Source organism: Primulina tabacum, chromosome 1 (genome assembly GCF_025594145.1).
Source record: "Primulina tabacum isolate GXHZ01 chromosome 1, ASM2559414v2, whole genome shotgun sequence".
Taxonomy (NCBI): domain Eukaryota; kingdom Viridiplantae; phylum Streptophyta; class Magnoliopsida; order Lamiales; family Gesneriaceae; genus Primulina; species Primulina tabacum.
In genome coordinates, this window is record NC_134550.1 from 33,600,069 (window position 1) to 33,605,976 (window position 5,908).

At 27.5% G+C, this 5,908-nt stretch overlaps 1 non-coding gene and 1 pseudogene across 1 annotated transcript; one reads left to right on the forward strand and one right to left on the reverse strand.

The window, feature by feature from the left end:
• Positions 1-1,301: 1,301 nt before the first annotated feature.
• On the reverse strand, positions 1,302-1,412 carry LOC142521328 (small nucleolar RNA R71). The gene has a single exon (XR_012814130.1). It is a non-coding gene; the product is annotated as a small nucleolar RNA R71 (small nucleolar RNA).
• Positions 1,413-2,082: 670 nt separating this feature from the next.
• LOC142508048 (uncharacterized) lies at positions 2,083-3,170 on the forward strand (annotated as a pseudogene).
• The last annotated feature ends 2,738 nt before the right edge of the window (positions 3,171-5,908 follow it).

Genomic DNA, 5,908 nt, shown 5'->3' on the forward strand with positions numbered 1-5,908 from the left:
TTCATCACTTATTATTATATATATATAGATATATATATGTATATATTTATATAATAATATCATAATATTTCATTTAGACGATAGCGTGGCTCTGCCGGTTGTTCTAAATGAAATATTATGATTTAATACTAACATCTAACAATCTAACATTTACTTTATCGCAACTAACTTTTATTTTTCGCATCTAACTTTTACTTTCTCGCAACTAACTTTTACTTTATCGCAGCTAATATTTACTTTATCGCAACTAACTTTTACTTTACCGCAACTAACTTATTAAATCAATATATTTCATTTAGGCAATAGCGTGGCTCTGCCGGTTGTTTTAAATGAAATATAATGATTTAATTTAACATTTACTTTATGCAATTATTTATTTATATAGTCATAATTATAATCATAGGTACCATATATAAAATATCGGTTAATTCGGTATTTTCTATAGTGGGAAATATATTATATTATGTGTGTGTTTAATTTTCTTGGAATCATTATTTATGGTGGTTTCTTTTGTTTTACTTTTAGTTAAACAATATTACATAAACCAAGAATAAATCCTCAAGCCTTGTCAAAATTTATAATTTGTAAACTTCATTCTTGCATTTGGTAATATATAAATTAATAAATTTAAACTCAAAATAACCTCTCTGAGGATCGATCTCGTACTTACGAATTATATTACTTGCAGACAACCTACACTTGGGTGAATTATTATTTAAGTAGTAGCAAATTTTTGGCACCATTGTCGGGGAGGTATAAATTAAGTTTATATTTGTTAATTATGTTTTATTTATAAGTATTGTGTTGTTTTTTTTTTTGTATGAGTATTTGGAGTCGAAAAAAAGTGGTAGACTTATTCAAGTATCTGAAAATAATTTAAACATGGATGATAATTCAAATAATCAAGATAATAATAATAATAATAATATTAATCAAGAACATGATCAATTAAGAACACTTAGGCACCATATGAACCCTATTAGAACTAGTGCCCCATCTTGTTTAGTTTTTCCTCCTGATGCATCTAATTTCAACTTCAAACCTCAAATTATTCAACTTTTACCAAATTTTCATGGTTTAGATTCTGAAAATCCATATTTGCATCTAAGAGAATTTGAGGAAGTTTGTAACACTTATAATGATCAAAATTGTAGCATGGATATAGTTCGATTAAAGCTTTTCCCTTTTTCTTTAAAAGATAAAGCTAAAACATGGCTACAAAATTTAAGATCAAGTTCAATAAGATCGTGGGAAGAAATGCAACAACAATTTCTCAAAAACTTTTTCCCTTCCCATAGAACAAACTCTTTTAAAAGACAAATTACAACTTTTTCTCAAAAACAAGGAGAAACGTTTTATCAATGTTGGGATAGATATAAAGAATTACTTAATACATGCCCACATCATGGTTTTGAAACATGGAGAATAGTTTCTCACTTTTATGAAGGTCTAATACCTAAAGATAGGCAAATGATAGAATTCATGTGTAATGGAACTTTTGAAGATAAAAACCCAAATGAAGCTATGGAATATTTGGATTCATTAGCAGAAAATGCTCAAAATTGGGATAATATAGGCACAATAGAACCACCAACAACTAAAAACAATAATTCAACAAATGGGGGTGATATCTATAATCTTAAAAATGATATAGATATTCAAGCTAAACTTGCATCTTTAGCAAGAAAAATTGCGTCATTAGAAATGAAAAAGAGTGGTCAATTAAAAAGTATTCAAGAAATTGTTTGTCATATACGTGATACACATGATCATGCTACAAAAGATTGTCCAACATTATCTTTATTTAAAAAATGTCTCCACGAATAAGCAAATTATGTTAACAATTATAAAAAACCAATACTAGATCCTTTTTCACCATCATATAATCCTGGATGGAAAAATCATCCTAATTTTAGTTGGAGGAATGATAATAATGCACAACCGTCACAACAATATTTTCAAAATAACCAAAATCATCAAGGTTATATTCCTTATGTTACACCTCCAAGAAAAAACTTTGAAGATGTAATTCATGCATTTATCCAAAAGCAAGAGTCTATCAATATTCAAAACAGTCAATCTATGAGTGATTTGAAAGAAACTCTTGCAAAATTTGCATATGCACTTAATATTCATGAAAAAGGAAAATTTCCATCTCAACCTCAACCTAATCCTAAAAATCAAAATCAAGAATTAAAAAATGAAAAAATTGATCAAATAAAATCTGTTATTACCCTTAGAAGTGGTAAAATAATTAATGATCCATATAGTAATGAAAACAAGGATCATTTAAAATCAAAGAGTAAGGATGATAATCCTGATACTTTTGAGAATGATGATACCTTAAATTTTAAGAATAATATGGTGAAGGATAAATCATCTGAAATAGTAAATAAGTCAAATAAACCTCCACCATTTCCTCATGCATTAACAAATCATAAAAAATAAAAAAGTGATTATGATATCTATGAAGTTTTTAAACAAATGAAGATAAATATTCCATTATTAGATGCTATTAAACAAGTACCTTCTTATTCAAAGTTTTTAAAAGACTTATGTACTGTAAAGAGAAAATTGCATGTGAAGAAAAAAGCATTCCTTGCTGAACAAGTAAGTTCTATTCTTCAAAATAATTCTGGTTTAAAATATAAAGATCCTGGTTGTCCAACAATTTCATGTATTATTGGAGAAAATAAAATTAAAAAAGCTTTGTTGGATTTGGGAGCAAGTGTGAATTTACTTCCTTATTCAGTTTATGAAAAACTTAATTTAGGATAATTAAAACCCACTTCTGTTAGTCTCTTACTAGCGGATAGGTCAATCAAAATACCTAGAGGTATTGTAGAAGATGTGTTGGTTCAAGTTGATAAATTCATATATCCTGTAGATTTTATTGTTTTGGATACACAACCAATAGAAGTACATAATGAAATTCCAGTAATATTGGGACGACCATTTCTAGCAACTTCAAATGCTTTAATTAATTGTCGAAATGGAATAATGAAATTGTCTTTTGGAAATATGACTCTAGAACTTAATGTGTTCAATTTATGTAAACAACCAAGTATTAATGAAAATGAATATGATAATGAAATTGAACCAATTGTGAAAGAAAATATACAAGAAGAAAACTTAAATCAACAATCTGAAGTAGAAAGTTTTAAGTCTAAAAATAATTTTAAAGAAGATGATAATACAAAACTTGAATTAAAAATTTTACCATTAGAATTGAAATATGTATTTTTTGGTGAAAATAAAACATTTCCTGTTGTAATTTCTTCCACTCTTTTGCCAAATCAAGAAGAAGATTTGATTAAATTACTTAAAAAATATAAAAATGCAATTGGATTGACTTTGAAAGATATAAAAGGTATGAATCCTTTAATTTGTACACATAAAATTCACTTGGAAGAAAATGCTAAAACATATCAACAACCACAAAGAAGGTTAAATCCACATATGAAGGAAGTTGTTAAGAATGAAGTATTAAAACTATTAGACGCTGGAATTATCTATCCAATTTCAGATAGTAAATGAGTAAGTCCAACACAAGTAGTACCTAAAAAGTCCGGCATCACTGTTATAAAAAATGAAAAGGGAGAGTTATTACAAGCTAGGATTCCATCTAGTTGGCGTATGTGTATTGATTATAGAAAATTAAATGATGCAACTAGAAAAAATCATTTCCCACTACCATTTTTAGATCATTCTAGAAAAAGTAGCAGGAAATTCTTATTACTGTTTTCTTGATGGGTATTCGGGGTATTATCAAATACCTATATCATTAGAAGATCAAGAAAAAACTATTTTTACTTGTTCTTTCGGAACTTTTGCATTTAAAAGAATGCCATTTGGTTTATGTAATGCTCCGGCTACTTTTCAAAGATGCATGTTAAGTATTTTCAGTGATATGATTGAAGAATATGTAGAAGTTTTTATGGATGATATAACTGTTTTTGGAAACTCATTTGAAAATTGTCTTAAAAATCTAGAAGAAGTATTAAAAAGATGTGAAGAAAAAAATCTTGTTTTAAATTGGAAAAAATGTCATTATATGGTTAAATCTGGGATTGTTTTAGGATATGTGATATCTGAAAAAGGAATTGAAGTTGATAAAGCCAAAGTTGATGTTATTGCTAATTTAACATCACCAAAAACGGTCAAAGAGGTTCGATCATTCTTGGGTCATGCAGGATTTTATAGAAGGTTTATAAAAAATTTCAGCATAATATCTAAACCAATTTCAAATCTTTTAACAAAAGATACACAATTTGAATGGACTCAGAAATGTGAAAATGCTTTTAAAAAAATTATTAATCTTTTAGTTACATCACCTATTTTACAACATCCAGATTGGTCTTTACCATTTGAATTAATGTGTGATGCAAGTGATTATGCTATAGGAGCTGTGTTAGGACAAAGAAAAGAAGGAAAACCTTATGCAATCTATTATGCTAGTAGAACATTAAATAGTGCCCAAATAAATTATTCAACTACTGAAAAAGAATTACTTTCAGTAGTATTTGCATTAGATAAGTTTCGATCTTATTTAATTGGTTCTACTACTATTGTTTACACCGATCATTCTGCCATAAAATATTTATCAAATAAACAAGATGCTAAGCCAAGATTAATACGGTGGATTTTATTGTTACAAGAATTTGATATTATAATTAAAGATAAAAAAGGAAAAGAAAATGTTGTAGCCGATCATTTATCTAGAATAATGACTGAATCATCTCATAATGAAATACCAATAAATGAAAATTTTCCAGATGATCAGTTGTTTTATGCTACTATTATGCCCTGGTTTACTAACATTGTAAATTTTCTTGTGACAAATAAAATGCCTTCTCATTGGAATTCACAGGATAAGAATAAATTCTTGATAGAAGTTAAAAAATTTTATTGGGATGATCCTTACTTATTTAAGTATTGTCCTGACCAAATTTTTCGACGATGCATACCCGACAATGAAGTAAGTAATGTTATTAAATTTTGTCATTCTGAAGCATGTGGATGTCATTTTTCATCCAATAAAACAGCTACAAAAATCTTACAATGTGGATTTTATTGGGCGTCTTTATTCAAAGATACGCATTTATTTTGCAAATCTTGTGAAAACTGTCAGAAGATGGGATCAATTTCAAAACGAAACATGATGCCTTTAAATCCAATCATAATTATTGAAATATTTGATAGTTTTGGGATAGATTTTATGGGTCCATTTCCATTATCTTTTGGATATACGTACATTTTAGTCGCTGTTGATTATGTTGCAAAATGGATTGAAGCAATTGCACGTAGAACTAATGATCATAAAGTTGTTATAAAATTTTTAAAAGAAAATATTTTTAACCGATTTGGAATACCTAGAGCGATAATTAGTGATGGGGGAAGTCATTTTATAAATAAATCATTTTCCTCTTTGTTAAGAAAATATGGCATTACACATAAAGTTTCTACCCCATATCATCCTCAAAGTAATGGTCAAGTTAAACTTGCAAATAGAGAAATAAAACAAATTTTAGAAAAAACAGTTAATCCAAATCGAAAAGATTGGTCTTTAAGATTAACTGATGCATTATGGGCATATAGAACTGCATTTAAAACATCATTAGGGATGTCACCATATAGGTTAGTTTTTGATAAGCATTGTCATTTACCGGTTGAACTTGAACATAAAGCTTATTGGGCAATTAAACCATTTAATATTAATTTAGATGATGCATCTAAATTAAGAAAATTGCAAATAAATGAACTTGAAGAATTAAGAAATGATGCATATGAAAATTCAAAGATTTATAAAGATAAAACTAAAGCCTTTCATGATAAAAATATTATGAGAAAGTCATTTGAAATTGGACAAAAAGTTTTGCTTTATAATTTTCGTTTGCATTTATTTTCA